This window comes from Thamnophis sirtalis, unplaced genomic scaffold (genome assembly GCF_051295495.1).
Source record: "Thamnophis sirtalis isolate CommonGarterSnake01/CBP01778 unplaced genomic scaffold, rThaSir2_p1.2 scaffold_6, whole genome shotgun sequence".
NCBI classification, from domain to species: domain Eukaryota; kingdom Metazoa; phylum Chordata; class Lepidosauria; order Squamata; family Natricidae; genus Thamnophis; species Thamnophis sirtalis.
The window spans coordinates 22,365,374-22,383,283 of NW_028261386.1; the positions used below are offsets into that span (position 1 = coordinate 22,365,374).

Genomic DNA, 17,910 nt, shown 5'->3' on the forward strand with positions numbered 1-17,910 from the left:
CATGTACTACATTGTTTAGCACATGATTGTACAAGAACTCCAGAATTGAAGTAAATCATATAAACTACCAGAGATTTAGATAATGAATTACAATATATATTATTTTTAATTGCTATACAATTTACAACATATCTTCCATATGTCATGTTTCTACTACGCCATACTTGGCAAGCTTAAAAAAAAATTAACAGTTGCTTTTACACAATGAAAATGTGTTGAGCATGTTGTGTGAAACCAGCCTATATTTTATTGCTGGCTGAGGAATTCTGGGAGATGAAGTTCATCTATATTAAAGTTGCCAAGTGCGAAAAACACTGGGCTAAAAAGATAACAAGTGCTGCATTCAAATGCCTTTGGAGAGCATCAGTTTAGGGAAGTCTAACTCATCTTGCATTTGTCTTCAGGAAAACAAGAATAAAATTGTTTGTATTCCCACAGTAAGGGGACTGTGGTGGTAGAAGGGAGTGCTTGCTTGTTTCCTGTCTATGGTAGGAAATGAAAAACTTGAATCTATGACTGCCTGGATGGAGACAGTTTGCCCCATTGGGACAATCCCATATTCCATAACAGAGCAGCATAAGACGGACAGACAGACAAGAGTAAAAGCACTAAAAACAGAAGAAAATTAGGGAGGGCAATTCTACTATGAAAAAAAAATAAAAATATGCCTTACAGTGTAGGAAAATAGCTCTATTTATTCAACTACTCTGCTTTGTACATAACGATAAAATGCATAGTCAGTTAATTGCCTTTTCTCTGTTAGGAACTTATTTGTGTTTCCCTGAGAATGTAGGAGCTGTCAATATTTTCTGGAATAGATGAGTCAAGAATTATAATATTTGGGCGATCACAGAGACTGCCCGTAGCGATTTTCAGTTGGATCAAACACCACAGTACATAGGAGAAATATAGTCTATACTTTGCAACATATTTATATCTGCAATATAGTCTAAGTTATGTTGCACACCTGGCAGAACTACAATTACAGTAGAGAGAATTGGCTAATTCGGCTTTTTTTTTCTTTTTTATATTTATGTAAAATATTGCTATACCATCTGTTGTGCCAGACCTTTCATGGCAGCATACACAAAAACTCATTTTGTCCAATTTCAAATAAGGATTTTTTAAGCTTGCCAAATAAATATATTAATACCTGTAAAACAAACCAGAAGCAAGAAAAACACAGAGGAGCATCAGGCTACAATATCATACATTAAATTGGTTAAAAAAATAACATTCAGAATGTATTTAAGCTGAATTAAGCATATTTTATGGTTATGTTACAGTTTTCTTGATTTCCTGCCTCAAAATAACAGGAAACTGATGATTTTCAGCAAACACACTGATTAAATTTGATAGCATAATCTGTATAGTCTCTGGAGGCTGCAAAAAATAATGTTTAAGATCACAGGATGTCTTGATGCAGGGCTAAAGTGTCACATCAAATCCAAGTTGGGCAACCTCTGACCTCAAGTAGTGAGTTACATACCTCAGGCAAATTCCAAACAAAAATAACTGGGTAGAAGTAGCTTCTACTACACATTTAGACATTAGAAATGAGCACAAAACTCTTACTAAATATGTATTATTATGAGCATGCTTCTCTCTAGTTGCACTATTAGGAAGGTTTAACCCTAAGACTATCCCCCTTTTCTCTTAAGAGATGAATATGTTCCAAGAAAGAGAAGAATGAAATTATCACAGCAGCGTCTGAAGATGGGAATAGACTTGAGCCAAAAGTTTTCTCATATCTTAAATGTCATAAATATTACAAAGGAGGGATAATTGGAAACTTTCCTATGGATTGACAAATGTAAATACATCAAATGCTTATTGGTTATGTTTTTTTTCAATTTTTTGGCATCAGTGGCCTCAAGAAGGATGGCAGTAACAAAAAAATAAGTTAGTTCCTACCTATATACATACATACATGCATGAATTTGGATTAAAACAAATACTTATCTTCTCCATCTGGAGTTGCTCTAAATTGAATAGGATTGCCAGTCATTGCCAAAAATAAATCTCATTTTGAATTATGACCAGAGATAACGGAACTGGATTTCTGAAGACTCACATGAAAATGGCTAACGTGTTTTCCATACACAAAATAAAATGTTAAAATTAAAGGCATTTTCTTTCCCAGACACTGCTAGGCACAGATGCACATCGACAGAACAGCAAGTCAAGCTGGTGCTCACTACAACTCATAAATGGTCTAAACTTTTAAACTGAGACAATGGCATCATCGTAAAAATAAAGACACACATAAGAATCATTATTATCCAAGTAAAATGTCTCCTTCTCTAAACTGATTATTATTTTTTTCATTTATTGCATAATTTCTAAGAGTCATTGTTTGTATCAAAAGTGCTTTTTTCAAGAGGCAACTGGACTTTCTGGTTTTTCTTTGAAGATGTTTTGCTTCTTATCCAAGAAGCTTCTTCAGCTCTGTTTGAACTTTCAGTTTGTACTTTCAATTCTGAAACATTCTTATCTTGCATTGGAAAGATCTCTGCAAAAACACAACTATAAAAGACCCACAATGCAGGCCTGGGGCCAACATTAAACATTTCCCTCCCCCACCCCACTCCCTTCACTGATTAGATGGGCAATTCCCAAAGTGATCAAGGGCAATTTCCAGAGTGATCATGAGCCTTCTGTAGGTGCACTCAACCAGGAATTTTCTCTCCCCACAAAATATCTAGCATTTCTTTGATACCTTTTAGATGTTAAGTTATGTAAAACACCTCTTGCTTCATTATCTAACTTTTTTACCAATCGTTTTTTCTATTCTTGCTCTGTTGATTAATTCCTTTGAATAGATTATTTTACAGAGCATCTGTGAGCCTGCCTTTGCTTTGCCTTTATCCATACTGGCTAATTACTATTATGCATTGTATTATGTTGTTTACTATGTCCCTTAGCAGTAATAAAAGTAATCATCAAAACATTTTCGTTTATTACTTCAGTTACTTTGTGAAGTATTTGCATAAAGAAGGCCTAAAATTTTAGCTTGCCACTTGAAATATAGTCATGGATAAGATTTCCTGTCATGTGTAAATTTTATGAACTAAACAATTTAAACACTAAGCAGGTCTCTGTAAACATTTCATTTTTAAAAATGTCTTGTTTTTAAAAATGAAATGTTTACAGAGACTTGCTTAGTGTTTAAATTATATCCGTGAAAAATACATTACTGCTTAACTTCCCAGCTGAATACTATTGTATTTGAACAATCAGTGAAGCATAAGACAGTCAAGTGGACTAGCGTAACAACATGCTAAACTATGAAAAAACCTAATCAAATTAAAATTAAACTAACTAAACTAACTTTGTCTAAACTAGTCATGTTTAGACTAAACTAAACATGATTAGTTTAGTCATGTCATGCCAACTAATGCTAGGATTCTTCATTTATTTTAGATGCAGACCTTTTTGAAATAACAAAACATGTATTACATATTCCACTGATTAATTTTTGCATGATGAATATTTATGACAAATACTCAGGTGAGATCCCTGTGAATATTCTCCAACTACGGGTTTAAGGAAACATTCCTCCTGAATATTATCATATTTCTTCCAGCTGAACTAATACAAAAAAGAATAACAATAAAGGAAAATGGAAGGACCTTGGAGTGTGTTCAGAGCCTCACAAGTACTATAGATTACACATGATTACCTGTATAGCAGAGGTTCAGAACCTGCCTGAATTCTGAAGCAGTTTCTTGGAGAATGGTTAGCATATAATAGATATAAATACATAAGTGCGTAAGTGTGTAGTAGAGTGTTTTGTATATTTTTGAATAGAAGTGTTCTTCTCTTCACAGCTTTAGGACTTTAGAATGCTGCATTTCTTAATTTCTGTTATATACTTTTGCATTGGAAAGATGCATATGTGGTTTACTATTTATATCAGAAGGGAAGTAAATGGCTATTTTTCTGGTGTGTCTTAACCACCACCCCGCCTCTTCTGAGCTTCTTGAATGATAGGAAGATACGCAGGATTTGCAATTTCTTTACTGGGTAAATTATTTCAACCTTTATTCTGTTTTGCCCATGCCAGTTTTTAATGCTGAGCTTTACAAAGATTGATACATAGAGCAACCATAGGCATCCATACGGAGTGGGGAAATGAAAATGGCATCATGTGCATTATGATAAAATCTGGCCCCTGACATAGTTACATGCAATGTATATGTGAAAGTGTGTTCTCATCATGCCATAAAGCACATATTTCATCATTTTAGCATTACTGTGTTAAGAACTGAGGCCTATGGTGGTTACCCAGTAAGTCTGAGGGAAGGAAGTTGGTTAAGCTGTGGTGGCGCAGTGATTAGAATAGCCCCCAAAGTAATGTGCCCGCTTTCTGACATAAGGAACTCTTTTTGTTTTACATACAAATTTGAAACTACAAAACTAAATAAGGATGAGACATATCTGAAGAACAGTGATGTTTTAATTGTTTGTATGTTTGTCTCTTAGTTAGGTATCATGGGCGTTGAGCCCCTCTGTAACAGAGGTGGGTTCCTACTGGTTCGACTGAACCGGTAGTGATTTGTTGGCCTGGGTTGCTGGAACCAGCAGCGACCCAGGCCTGCCACACTTCCAAACCAGTTCCCCAGGTTGGTGCGGCATGTTTTGTTTTTGTTTTTTATGTTCTGCCCATGTGCAGACCTATTTATGGGCAACTGCGCACATGCACCGAACCGGCAGTAATGCCGGCAGCAACCTACCCCTGCTCTTTAGGTCATGCCCAAGTGGTTCTGGGGAAGGCTGACCTACAGGAAGGAGATATCAAGGAAGTCCACACTGTACATTATGCGCTATTTCTGGGCTGTATTGGGAAACATAGTGTCTGACTTTCTGAGAACTGAGCCTCCTCTAAAGTAAATGTGTTTCCATTGCTTACTTGAAAAAGGGAGGGGGATAAGAGTTCAGAGAAAGATTTATGTTCCTGAGATTAAAGGTATAAAAAATAAAGAGGGTTTCGGTCTGACCTAAAGCAAGTCACAACGGGAAATCCCTAATAAAAGCAGATATTTTCTTGAATTCTGAAACTACAAGGTTCTGCTGTTACTAGCAGTTCATTGCATTTATTCACTTTTAAGATTGATAAAGCTGCCCAGCTCAACAAGTGTGATTTTGGGCAGCATGCAGCAGAGAAACAAACAAATCAAAGAAGAAAACCCCCCTTTTAATGAACAATATTGTAAATGTCATATATAAAGTGGGAACCAAGCAGGTAACAAAAAAAGCACAAGAAGACTCCGACTCACAACTAGCCCAGAATGCCTGGGGGAAGAGTCTGGTATTAACAGCTTTCCTAAAGTCAAGATGAGCAGGAGCCTGTGGTATATATATATATATTTTTTTGGGGGGGACAGGAGATCACTCCACAGAACAGGCATAATAACAAGATTTAAAGGAAAGAATCGGAAGAAGCACGCCCTCCCAATGTTGCAACAATTCTTAGAAATCTCAAAAGTGCTTTTTTCAAAAGGCAATTGAACTGTTTTTTTCCTTGAGGAAGAAGAACTTCTTATCCAAGAAGCTTCATTGGTTCCAGGGGAGGATTGCTGCTGGCATTACTGCCAGTTCAGTGCACGCTTGCGCAGTTGCCCATAAATAGATCTGTGCATGCGCAAAATGTTAAAAAATGCGAAAGAAATTGTGCAATTAAAATTGTTCTGCACATGTGCAGAGCTGAAAAAGAAGATGGCGTCGCCTATGGCGTCGCCTATGGCGTCGCCCGGAGAACCGGTTCGGGGGTGTGGCAGGCCTGGATTGCTGCCAGGCCTGGATTGCTGCCAAACCACTACCGGTTCGGCCGAACCACTCCAAACAGATAGGAACCCACCACTGATTGGTTCAATAGAAAGCTTTAAATGTTTGTTAGTCCAATAGAAAGCAGTTAGTTTAGCTATATTTTGGTTGCATTCACATAACAGATTTAACACTTGTGGTATCTTCTGAGTCTGCATGATATACTACCATACACTAATCCTAAACTAATTAAAAAAATGAGTTCATTTAATCCATTAAGTTACAAAATATTAATTCAGGTAATATTAGCAGTCATTAGGAGAGGTTTAGAGCCATTAACTGTTCACCTCTCCTAATTAAGAGTGTTGTCAATGCAGCCTTCATCCACTAATATTAGTTCTGTGATTCTATGAGTTTCTCATGGCTTGAAAGCAAATGGCTTCTGCTTATTTGTAGGGTTAAATTCAAATACTGGTTTTGACCTTTATAACTCTTTGGTTCTTAGGATCATCCTATCTCAACAGATACCTGATAGAAAGTTTAACAGAAACTCTTCTTTAGTTACTCCTGTTTAGTGATAGCAACTCAGAAAATAAATGCATTGGTGCTAATATTCAATTCTAGGGAGACTTGTTCAGTACCTATTTTTTTGATAGAAGAGAATATTTATAGCTCAGGATTGAACGATCGAGATTTATGCTCTTTCTTAGGCAATGTACAGAGACTCTCAATTTCATTCTCCTGATATCAGAAAATTAAGCGAGGGGCCTTTGGTACTTTCTGAGCTCGTTTTTTTTTGCAAACATTGTAGTGCAGTGCAACATCATCAGTACAAGTAGGGAGTGGGGTTTGCTCTCAATTTATATTCTTAATGGCTTCCCTGTCAGTGTTGGTAGGAGTGGTCTTGGCTTGGTTTACCATGGTCAAAGTTTCCTAGTTGAAACTAATCTTAAGTCTGTCCATGTGTGGTGAAATTAAAGAGCTTTCAATCATGCCGTCTAACTGCTGGTTGGTGTTCCTGAATGTATTCTGATGGTCTTCTGTTTGTCCTATGTAGTGGCTGTTGCAGTCTTTACATTGTATGTAATGATGTTACTTGGTTTTGGTAATGAAACATCTGCAAGAAAACCACCAAGCTCAGAGAGCACCAAGGGCCCCTCACCTAATTTTCTGACATCAGGAGAATAAAATTGCGAGTCCCTGTACGTTGCCTACGAAAGGGCATAAATCTTAAAGTGAAAAAAATGGTGTGGTTTGCAATCATGCTTCTTTTAAAATGCAAGCCCTGTTTAATTGTGTTTATTAATTTGTACTTTAGTATTCATCTATTTAATTTTTAAATTATTTTTACCTGTTGCATCTTGCACTTTTCTTTTTGTAATTTTACAATTTTAAAAAATAGGAGGAAAATATTTCTTTTAAAATACTGTTGTGCACTGAAAATGTTTGTACTTGCCTTCAAGTCAGTGTTTGACTGGGGGTAACTGGCTGGACAAGCCCCTGCATATTTTTTTGGGGGAAAAGAGATTTGCTATTGCCTTCTTCCTAGGGCTGAGAGGAAATGACTGGGCCAAGATCACCCAGCCAGCTTCATGCTAATAGCAAGACTAGAACTCATGGTCTTTGCATATGGTTCAGTCAAACCCAACCATTATTTTAGCATGTTATGAAAAACAAGCTATCACATATTGAACCAAGGTTTAAAAACATTCTAGGTTCTGGGGACTACGCAAATCATCCAAATTTCTTAACAATATGGAGCAGTTTTCCATTGCCTCCTTTGGAAATGTTTTTCCAACTTCGTAACTTTCAGCCCTGGAATTTTCCCTTTCAGGTACTAACTAAAATGTATCCCGTTTAGCTTCTAAACCTGAACAAGGCTGTCCAAATACTTCCATCCAGTGACACTATTTCTAAAACTACAAATGTATTGTTAGCCCAGGTTAAAGATTAAGCAAACTATATGAATTTACCGTAATCACTCGCCTTCAATACTTTCTGGGTTTGCACAAGGGAGTTTTTGTTAACTTAATGATTTCTGCATTAAGAAAAAAAAAACCACTCTTTATATCTTTTGGTTTTGCAAAGCCAGCATGTGGTAGAAACCAGAAGTTTGGAAGAAAGACCCAGCTCTAAATCTTTACTAAGTTACAAAGTTTCTTGAGTGGATGCGGAGCAAAATTCTCTACTTCACATGAACAATGGCTATGATATCATGCTAAAAAGCTACTGCTCTTGAGAACCTCAGAGAAAGGAGCAGGATACAAATGTCTCCTGGTAAAATCCACTTAAGAATACAAGCACTTAAGTCCTTGTTTGCTAACTATAAAGCTGGATTTTCAGTACTCTATAGCTAAATCTAAACGGCTCACTTAGTAACACAGTGCCTAGAGCACAGCCACTGCCCAGCCTTCTCCATGCAATTGATAGAAACTCTTAATACAGGAGCCTAGGGGATGTTGCTAAATATCAGAAAGTGACCCTGCCAATGGGGCTTTTATTTCAGCATTTAGGAAAGATTCAGAACTTTCTCTGTTCTCTTTAAAATGACTGTGTTCCCATTACAGGCCAGGCAATTGGGGAAACTGTAGCTGTTAATACTTTCATACATGGTTGAGAATTGTTGTTATCTCAGAAGCTGGGGGAGTTTCAGAGAAGGAGAATCCAACACCTTCAAGGATCCTCCTTTCCCTTGAAAACAATGATATTAAACTGCCCCGACTGTATATGTTTGTGAAACAGGGTTTATCAGTAGATATCAGGAACACACTCAGCCACTAATGAAGAGGCTTCACTCTGCAAACCAAAGGAACTGGGAAAGAGGAAGGAAAGAAAGTGGTCGACATGGAAATATTTAAGAGAGGCACATCTTACTAGTTATACCTCCATTGTTTACCTGTCCCTTAGGCAAGGCAGTAAACAACAGATTAACTAATAATCAATGTGGAGACAGATAAAGGGTATTGTCTTTGGTTAAAAGACATTTTTTTAAAATAACAAAAGTTTGCAAAACTCCATTTGGCAATGGTAAAAGTGGGGTGGTGGTTTATATTATGAGAAAATCTCAAAATTCCTTCTTTTAAATTACCAGTACTTGCATGTTTGGTGTAAACGCAGGACCATGCAAACAATCAATAAGGCTTCCATTTCCATTGATACATATACTTCACTTGCCACAAGATAGCTATTTCTGAGTTGGGCACTCATTTTTTGGTCTAAAAAGTGCCTTTGGAGAAACAATTCCCTGCTTGACAGAAATAATAAAAAGATGTGAGCAGGAACCGAGGATTGCAGGAAGTTTTAGGTTTTGTTTTAAAAGAAATAAGCAGAAGGGTTTCTTGCACATTTTATTACTGACTCTCATTTGGGAGGTCAACAACATGTCCTATTCTCCCATGAGACTGGCCAGGGCTGCAAGATTTTGCCTGTTGGTGGCTTCTTCCACAGCTTTCCCTAGTCACTGCTGTTTCACTTAAGCCATCTGGACTGTTTTATTCAACCACTGACTTAACGGATCATGTAAGCATTCCTTATTGGCATAATGCTCTTGCTAAAAGGTCACTAACCCCAAATACCCTGACTGGTCTAAGAAGAAGCCAATGTATGTTTACATAGGGTGGAAGATTCATACCGGATGGTATTGGGAAGCTTCTGAATTATGGAATTTGTTTGTCCTTTTCTATGAATTAAATTTATTTTATTCTTTAAAGTCGCCCTGCCAGGCCTTCTGAAGTTGCTATTTTCTTCCTAATAATTTCATGGGCTGGTTAACAGATGTAATAAAGAATTATTTGATTTAAATAATTTCAAATATCTGCTGCACCAAAAATATTCACCTAATGAACCATCCTTACTATATACTTAGCAAGAGCAGACAGTCCTGCGTAGTGAGAAACAGAAGCATGTACAGGTTATAGCAGACCACGGATTGAAACTCCCTGAAATTTTGGGGTTTTCATGTTATGTGAACTAGGATTATGTTATGCTTTACTTAGGCATGACATATTATGTGAATACATCAGCTTTATTTTGTTAACCTGTGCCTATAATTTAGTATGTTGTTCTTCATATATTTCCTCCCCAAGTGAATAGCAAGTGGTCTTTGAAGTTTAAATTGTTCAAAAGAATCTTGAAGAAGTGGAGCAAATGGAGCTTAATCCCTGAGCTGTTGAGAAACAGGAAATGGAACAAGGCTGCAATCTAAAAACAGCAGGAAGGCCAAAATGGGGGAGAATATGATGGGTGTAGGGAGTTTTGGTTCTCCTTGACCAAAATTTATATCATATAAGCTTGTACAAAGTGTCTTCTAATGAAGGAGGAGAGGGAATATCCCATTACTCCAGGATCAGATAAAGCATTTAATCACATTTGCATTATACGAGACCTGGCCAAGATGACAAATGATTTTGCTTCTTGAATACGGGTTTAATTCTAAGCTTCTTGTAATTAGGGGGTGTTATTTTTCTTGAATAGATTTATTTCCAAGTGCAAATGGTTTCTGATGAGAATGTGCATTGGAAATTCAGGCCCACATTCAAACCCAAATGCAGTTATGCTTTTACTGTTTTCCTTTAGCCAAAACCTCACACTTTTCCAATCTCAGTGGCCCCTTACTGTATCGTATCATGAAGGAGCAGCTTTTTCCTCTGAGGTTTTTAAAGTGCTTGTAGGAAATAAGAAACAGCAGCAGCCTGGCTTCACAACCCTCCCCCCACAACTAACATCTACCAAACTGAAGATTTTGCCTCAGCTACTGTGTTGGGTGGGGAGAAGGGGGATCCGTTCTCCTGCCTCCAATATTCCTTCAAGGCAAGACCACCAGTACCTTCTCTCTGCTTTTCTTCAAGTCTATTCCAGTGCCTGTTTTCTCATCAGGCAGGTCTTCACCTTAGCCTCCCTCCACCCATGTCCACTTCCTCACGTAATGCATAGTTGGTTCCAACAAGGGTTGGAGTAAGCGTGGCTCCAGGTAATCTGGCAGAACTACTATCATGCTGGCTGGGCATTCAAGGGGGCTGAGAGAAGGTTATCAGGAGAAATCTTCTGTTTTCCTCTTCCTCCTTTCATTGCCTCCCAAAAAAGGCAGCAAACCAAGGCTTTGGGGCCTGGCCAGTCTGGAAAAAGAAAAGTGCTAAAGCACAGGGAAGTCTCTAAAATGGAGGGCTGACAGTTTGAAGGGAAGGAAGCAATAGCTAAGAAGCCCCCCATTCTTAAGTGATTGCTTCATCCCACTATCTATTCCTCTTTTTCTAATCTCAAGGGTGGATTTGACCCTCCTCTCATGCCAAAATATATATGAAGAGTCTGGAAACAATGAATCTCACTGCACTTTCTCTTGCCTTGCTTTTAAAAACTTTTTATAGAGGGCAGAGCCAAGCAGAGACTGCCTTCCCCACCTCTTTTGATTCCTTCTTCCCACCCACAAAAGTTTTTGATGCCAGTTGCGTCCTGCTATCTTATCAAGTGACCAGGCAGCCTCCCTAAAAAAAACTAAGGAGAAAGACCATTGCCAAATAATGACTTTTTCTCCCCTCCCCTCCGTTTCTTAGTGCAGCTAATATATTCAAGTATTTATTAGCATCTCAGAACTTGATCCCCCCCCCAAAGATGCTCCCATTAAGTCCACTGCATCCTCTTCCAAAAACAGAACTCAAAAGAAAAGTTCTGACCTACCACCCCTGGGGATGCAGCCCCACTGCAAAATGAAAAAAATAAAAAATCGAACAAGTACTGGAGCCCTCTCGGGTATGCATTCATAAATAGGCGCTGAGCGAAGCAACGACCCCCCCTTTCCAATTTTCCTGCACCCCCTGCTCTCTTCCATACCTGCCTGCATGTCCCAGCGCTGCAACAGCCACGATCCTGTCGAGGGAACTCAAGCGAGGGGGCTCAGCGAGGAGGGGGCGCAGAGGGGGGGGCTCGCCGCCAATGTTCTTTGTCTGGGAAACTCCGGCCCACGTGACGACGGGCCGGGCTCCTGGTTGGCCAAAATGGAACGGGGGGTGCGAGAGAAAGGTGACGGCGCGGGGGGGGGGGGTTGGGGACGACAAGAGTGCTTTGCAAGGCTGGTCTGCCTGCCCCGGGGGTGGGGGGAGGAACACAATATACGGAACCAGCCCCACCTCCCCTTCCCAGCACGGGGCGCAGGCTTCTCCTAAAGTTGCAAAGAGGCCTCCCAGCCATTTGCGCGCCAGGGTGGGCAATCACTGGGCTACAGTCGCACCAAAGCGACTAGGCTCCACTTTTCCAAACTCTTTGATTCGCACTCCGGATCAGTGGAAAAACGGGACTGAGTCCGCTTAGTTTCCAGGCGCTGAGCGCCGTTCGGGGAGGAGCTGCAAAGACGAAGGATGCGCGGCCGCTCCCGCTGAGAATGAAATGCCAACCAACACCGATGGCAAGTACAAGTGCATGTGGAAAGTACAAGGCCTCTCCAGCGCCGTTCAAAGCCAAAGAGCTCAGCCTAAAAGTACTTTTCCGTTTGAGTTTCTGGCTCCCACCTCATAGCACAGCGGCGGCAACAGGATCTTGGACCATAACGCTTATTTGCACCTCATTAAATTGCTACGGTATACGCCAGCCACCCAACCTGCTACAGGCACAATCTCTGATCCGAATAGGGACGGAGCCTGGGGGGGGAGGGGGGGAGGTTCAGTGTGGAAGAGGAGCCACTGAATTTTGGAACACTGCATTAAGAAGCCTGCACAGCAACTATGGTTAGCAAAAGGGCATTTATCGTTTTTAAACGTAAAGTCTGCCCAACTATTCTCAGGCCCCAGAGATGGAAGAAATCCCTCCAGCACGAAGCAGCACCATCTTTGGTAAAGCAGAAGATACCTTCAGGAAACCTGTCATCTTACATGTGCTAATCTTTTGATAAGCACTGCACACGAACATATATGGTGGCAGTTCTGAATATTTTTGGGAAAAGCAGATATAATGCTCAATAAATACAATAAAATCTAAATACCAGTTATGTATCACTCCATTTATGACATAAAAAAGGCAAGTTATTTGAAATGAATGGCCTGAAATCTTGGCACAATGACACACTGCCTAGCATTTACTATATAATAACCAAAATGCTAGCAATGCTGCAAAGAAGGATCACAATTATCTCCAGAGAAACTTGAAAAAAACCTTTGCAAAACAACGTCTACAAGTATTGACTCAGTAGCTGTGCTATAGCAGCACAATTATCAAAGTCTTAGGCTTCCAGAGTACTAGATTCTATGAGCCTTAATTCATGAATGATTGGTGCAAATGGTTTTAATAGGGCTGAGCTACACAAAGACCCTGATCAAGAGATTCTGAGTGTTTTAGAGGATGTGTTTATAGTTTTTTTGAACATTTATAGAAGGTCAAATAGTATCAATTATAACAGAGCGATGTTTTCTTGGTTTTGTTTATCTCCACCTTTCACACAAAAGGGGGGGGGGGAGACTAGTTTGTCTTGATTGGTAGCACTAGGAGCTGTCCATCAACGTTCCCAGATCTCTTGCTTTCTTTTCAATCTATAGGCCCACAGTCATGTACAATCTTTGGTTCAACTACCATGAACTTAACTACAGAGAGCTGTACTTTCATTTTACCATCTCTTCTTACTCCCATTGCTTACTCTCACCACCTTTATTATTTGCCCACATATTGTTGCAATACAGATTTGTATGGCTTTTGAGGGGTGGGGGGATAGGGAACTAGGATCTGTCATTTGCATGTGTAATTCTATAAAGACAAACCAATAAGCAAACAAAGGCAATATTGAGTATAGTACAATATGTGAGTTCTAAGCCTTAGAAATGAAAACTGGTTGGGTGAATTGGAGCTAGTCATTCTTTCTCAATCCAGTCCACATCCCAGAGTTGTGAGGAAAGAAGGAGGCAGTAGTATTTGGTATGTTGGTTTATATATAAAAAGGGGGATAAAATATAATAATAATATATTAAAGCATTTTATTAAATTATTTATTTAGAAAGCACGTTTACTAAGTCCAAGCATCAAATTACACCTACCATGACTCAACCTTCAATTATCATACAGTAGCAGCTAATGGCTATGAAAGTCTTGGCAATCGTATAGACTAAATTATTGGCAAATGATGGCACTTGCCAATCTTCAGAGGGTGACTTCTGCTTTACTGTATGCCTTCCGTAAGCAATTAGTTCAACTTCTGGCTACAGCAACATTTCTTTTTCTTAGCAGACCAGGCAGAGGAAAGGGGGAATGACAGAAAGAGAGGGGGGAGAGAGAGGCAGCTCAGGTGTGGTCTTGGTCCTGCCCATTTCTGGTATGTACCCTTTCTGCAACAGGGAAAGCAGCTACCAAATAGGGAGAAAAAGCTGCCTCCCACAATGTAAAGTAGTAGATTTCTGAAGTACAATGGCTTTAAGAGGTAACAAATTCAAACCATCGAAATCAAAGTTCTGCATGAATATCTCTGGAGACAAAGTGCAGATGTGGAAATTTGGTCTTAGAACAAGTATAGGCTCCTACAAGTGAACATTACTGGAGGGAAGAAATATTCTCTCTTCATCATACCGACACCTGATCAGCCTAGCTGGGAGAGAAGAAACTACCCGTGCTCTCAAATACTTTTAACTAGGTCAGTACTTGCACAAACAGTCAATTCGTTTGTGTACACTTGGGGATACTTGTGCTTATCACTTGCAAAACAAGCATCAGCAAGAAGGGGCAGGGGAATACATGCACAAGAGTTTCAGGGCAGCCTGAAATTTCATTTTCAATTTCTCTGTGTCCATGGCTACTTCCTCTGCAAGGGAGCATGAATGAAATGTCATCTTCTGCTTCTTCCCCCTTCAGGGGGATTCAGTTACAACATGCCAGCCTCATTCCACTGGAAGGGGAAAATCCAGCTTTCGAGGCCTGGAGCAACAGCAGTTACAGTTCAGAGCAAGTCAGAGAGTTGGGATACTTTTAGATGCACTTCCTTTAAGAAGGCAAGTGTCATATCAATAAATGGTCCTGTTCTGGCCATGATTGATCTTCTGACCTAGTTCCAGGATCCTTCCAAGTTTTTTGGTAGCCAAACTCAGCACATAGTGAGCTTATATGAATGTAAGACAATACTCAGACAAATTCAAAATTGAACTGTTTTTCTTATACTGCTGTGGGAAGTTAGCACCTACCCCTCTCCTAGAAAAATGAAATATTTTAGGAAATACTAAAAGGACAGAATATTCCCTCTAAAAGGGAGGCAGAAACTCACCCCTCCCTCCCCAACCTTTGTCAATGGACCATTAAGGCCTATGCCAGTCTATTCTACATAACAAAGATCTACTTACTTCATGCAGAGCCATAATAGGAATCCCAAAGCCCTTTTATTACATCACCCAGCAACAGCTCAACCAAGCTTGGGACCCAAAAGACAGACAGCCAACAAAGTTAGCTAAGACCCCCCACCCCCTGGGAGTCTGACCACCAATCAGAATACATTTCTTACATAGGAACAGGAAACTCCAAGGCAGGGCCCAAGCTAGGGTATAAAACTCAAGTCTCTCTCAGCATCTCTTCCCTTTTTGTTCAAGATCTTCAAGGCATGTGAGCCTCTGTCCACCATTAAAAACCATATTTCCAAGCAGTCTCCATGTGTCCAGTGTCTTTCTCCCCAGTTGGAGCTGAACCCAGAAGGACATTTCTTCCAACATTGCCTTAATCGGATCAGCAACTTTTCTTCCAAAGATAAATATGAAAAGGTGCCTTTTCTCAGGCATAATAGAAGTAACAAAGAAAATAGCTGCTAAGTGAGATGAACACTGAGGCAACACAAACTCTAGTATTAGAGCCAAGGTGGCGCAGTGGTTAAATGCAGCACTGCAGGCTACTGCTAGATCAGCAGTTCAGCGGTTCAAATCTCACCGGCTCAGGGTTGACTCAGCCTTCCATCCTTCCGAGGTGGGTAAAATGAGGACCCAGATTGTTGGGGGCAATATGCTGACTCTCTGTAAACCGCTTAGAGAGGGCTGAAAGCCCTATGAAGCGGTATATAAGTCTACTGCTATTGCTATTGCTATTACCCAACATTTTTGGAAAGCAAAATCTCTTCTGAATCCATGAAGAAGAAAAGTATTTTCTTCTCCTTTATTCCCAGAATCCTTCTTCAAAGGAGACACAGGTCATTTATTTTCATTTCCTCTTCTTCTTTTCCTAAAAAGCATTATGCTAATGCTTTTAGGATAATGCTAATGCCCCTTCCATTATGTCCTAATCAACCTACACAGAATCAAATCACAGAAAGCAAAAAATGGTCTACCTCAACAGGGTTTTAAAACTCCAGCAGATTGGTGCAAGCAAATAAAACATTATGCTACAAAAAACTAACAAAGAGAACTTAATTTACTATAATGCCCAAGTAGGAACAATAAGCAATCCTCCTGGAGAAACTTTACTTTGACATATTCACAGTGCTCAATCCCATGTTTTTAAAAGAGCAATTACTGTATCCCAAAGTAGTAAACTCTTATTATCCATGTTCTTAAAGGAGCAAATCTTCCAAAGTAATAAAATCTTATTTCTGCTTAGAAAGTAGAAAGTACTTCCTGTTTCTTTTCTATTTATGAACCATTAATGCTCCATTATTTTACGTAATGTTGAAATATAAATGGACAGCTATCTTAGGTATGAGAAACAATACATACTATACTAATTGTTTACCATATTTCTTGATTGTACTTGGCCAATTACTTGTTTAAATATTCCTCCCTCCCACACCTCCTTTCATGTGGAAGACTAGCATGTCTGTCATGCTGATTTTGTAATGCCAGAAGTTTGTATGAAAAAATTAATTGGATTACACTATTTTTTTTTAAATAGCCTGGCAGTGTTCTGCCCAAAATGGCATACAGTATATAATTATGGCAATCCTAAATAGTCCCTTCCACTATTATCTTATCTCAATGTACATAGGAACATTGGCCCCTCAGCCACTAACGTACATAGACAATGGCCCCTCAGCCACTAATACTTACAAACTTGCAACTCAGGCTTCTTTTAACATATGGAATATGAATTTTCCAGGCATAACCTTTGAATTAGAGCCAACACTGGGAACAAATAGATTATGCATGGTAGATTATGTGCAAGTCTCATGTAACCTCAGTTAAAAGGATCAGGTAGTAGCAGATGCAAAAGGCTTCTTTCTATCAGAAACCCAGGAACATTATTGCTGCCCGTTATGGTACTTGCAAGTGCTATATTTAGGTATGGCTCTTGCTGGCATTGCAACCCCCTTAGCCTGCTTTCTTAAACCTGGTGCTCTGCTTCCAATTCTATTGAACTACTGTTCTCATCTTCTTTTATGTATGATGCGAGGTGTGAGGTAAACTGAAGAACTTTATCTTCTTCCTCAAATCTTTCGGTTAAGTAGTGTTGAGGCCATTGCAGTCAAATCCACATAGAAGACACCAGATTGGGAAACAAAAGACTAGGACAGTGATGGCTAACCTTTTCCGGATAGAGTGGCCAAAGTGTGCGCGCCCGAACCCCCCAAAATGCAATGCACACCTGGCCCCATGTGTGCCCCGCCCTTTGTGCATATGTGCAGTCCCCTTACACATGGCCCACCCCATGCATGCGCACACGGCCCCCGCGCATGCACAGCAGAGACCCGAACACCAACTGGCTGGTGGGAGGCACGCACGCATGTGCAGAGGAGCTGAACTCAGGTGATGGCTCGCATGCCATCAGAGAGAGCTCTGTATGCCACCGATGGCGCGCATGCCATAGGTTCACCATCACGGCACTAGGATATTATTCACTACCTGCCGCCCTTTCTACTTCTCTTTTATACTATCTGAAGAAAGTGGTTTCTCCCATGCAAAAAAGTTGCTCTTCCCTATCACTCAGTGACATTTGATCCATGGCCCTTCCTATGTTGATTAGTTTGATCCTTCTCTGCTACAGATAGTCCTCAACTTACAACTGGTCACTTAGCATATTCGAAGTTATGATGGACCTCCCCAAAGCTACTTATGACCTGGTTCCGAAGTTCCAACAACTACTCTCCTCAGAGCAGTGGTGGGTTCCTACTGGTTCAGACCGGTTTCGCCGAACTAGTAGTGGTTTGGCGGCCTGGGTAACTGGAACCGGCAGCCATCCTGGTCTGCCACGCCCCCAAACTGGTTCCCC

General features: G+C 40.0%; 1 protein-coding gene across 5 annotated transcripts in view; it reads right to left on the reverse strand.

The window, feature by feature from the left end:
* The window catches only part of DNMT3A (DNA methyltransferase 3 alpha), a 119,530-nt gene that overhangs the window by 26,043 nt on the left and 75,577 nt on the right, over positions 1-17,910 (reverse strand). The gene's annotated exons all lie outside the window — the stretch shown is intronic.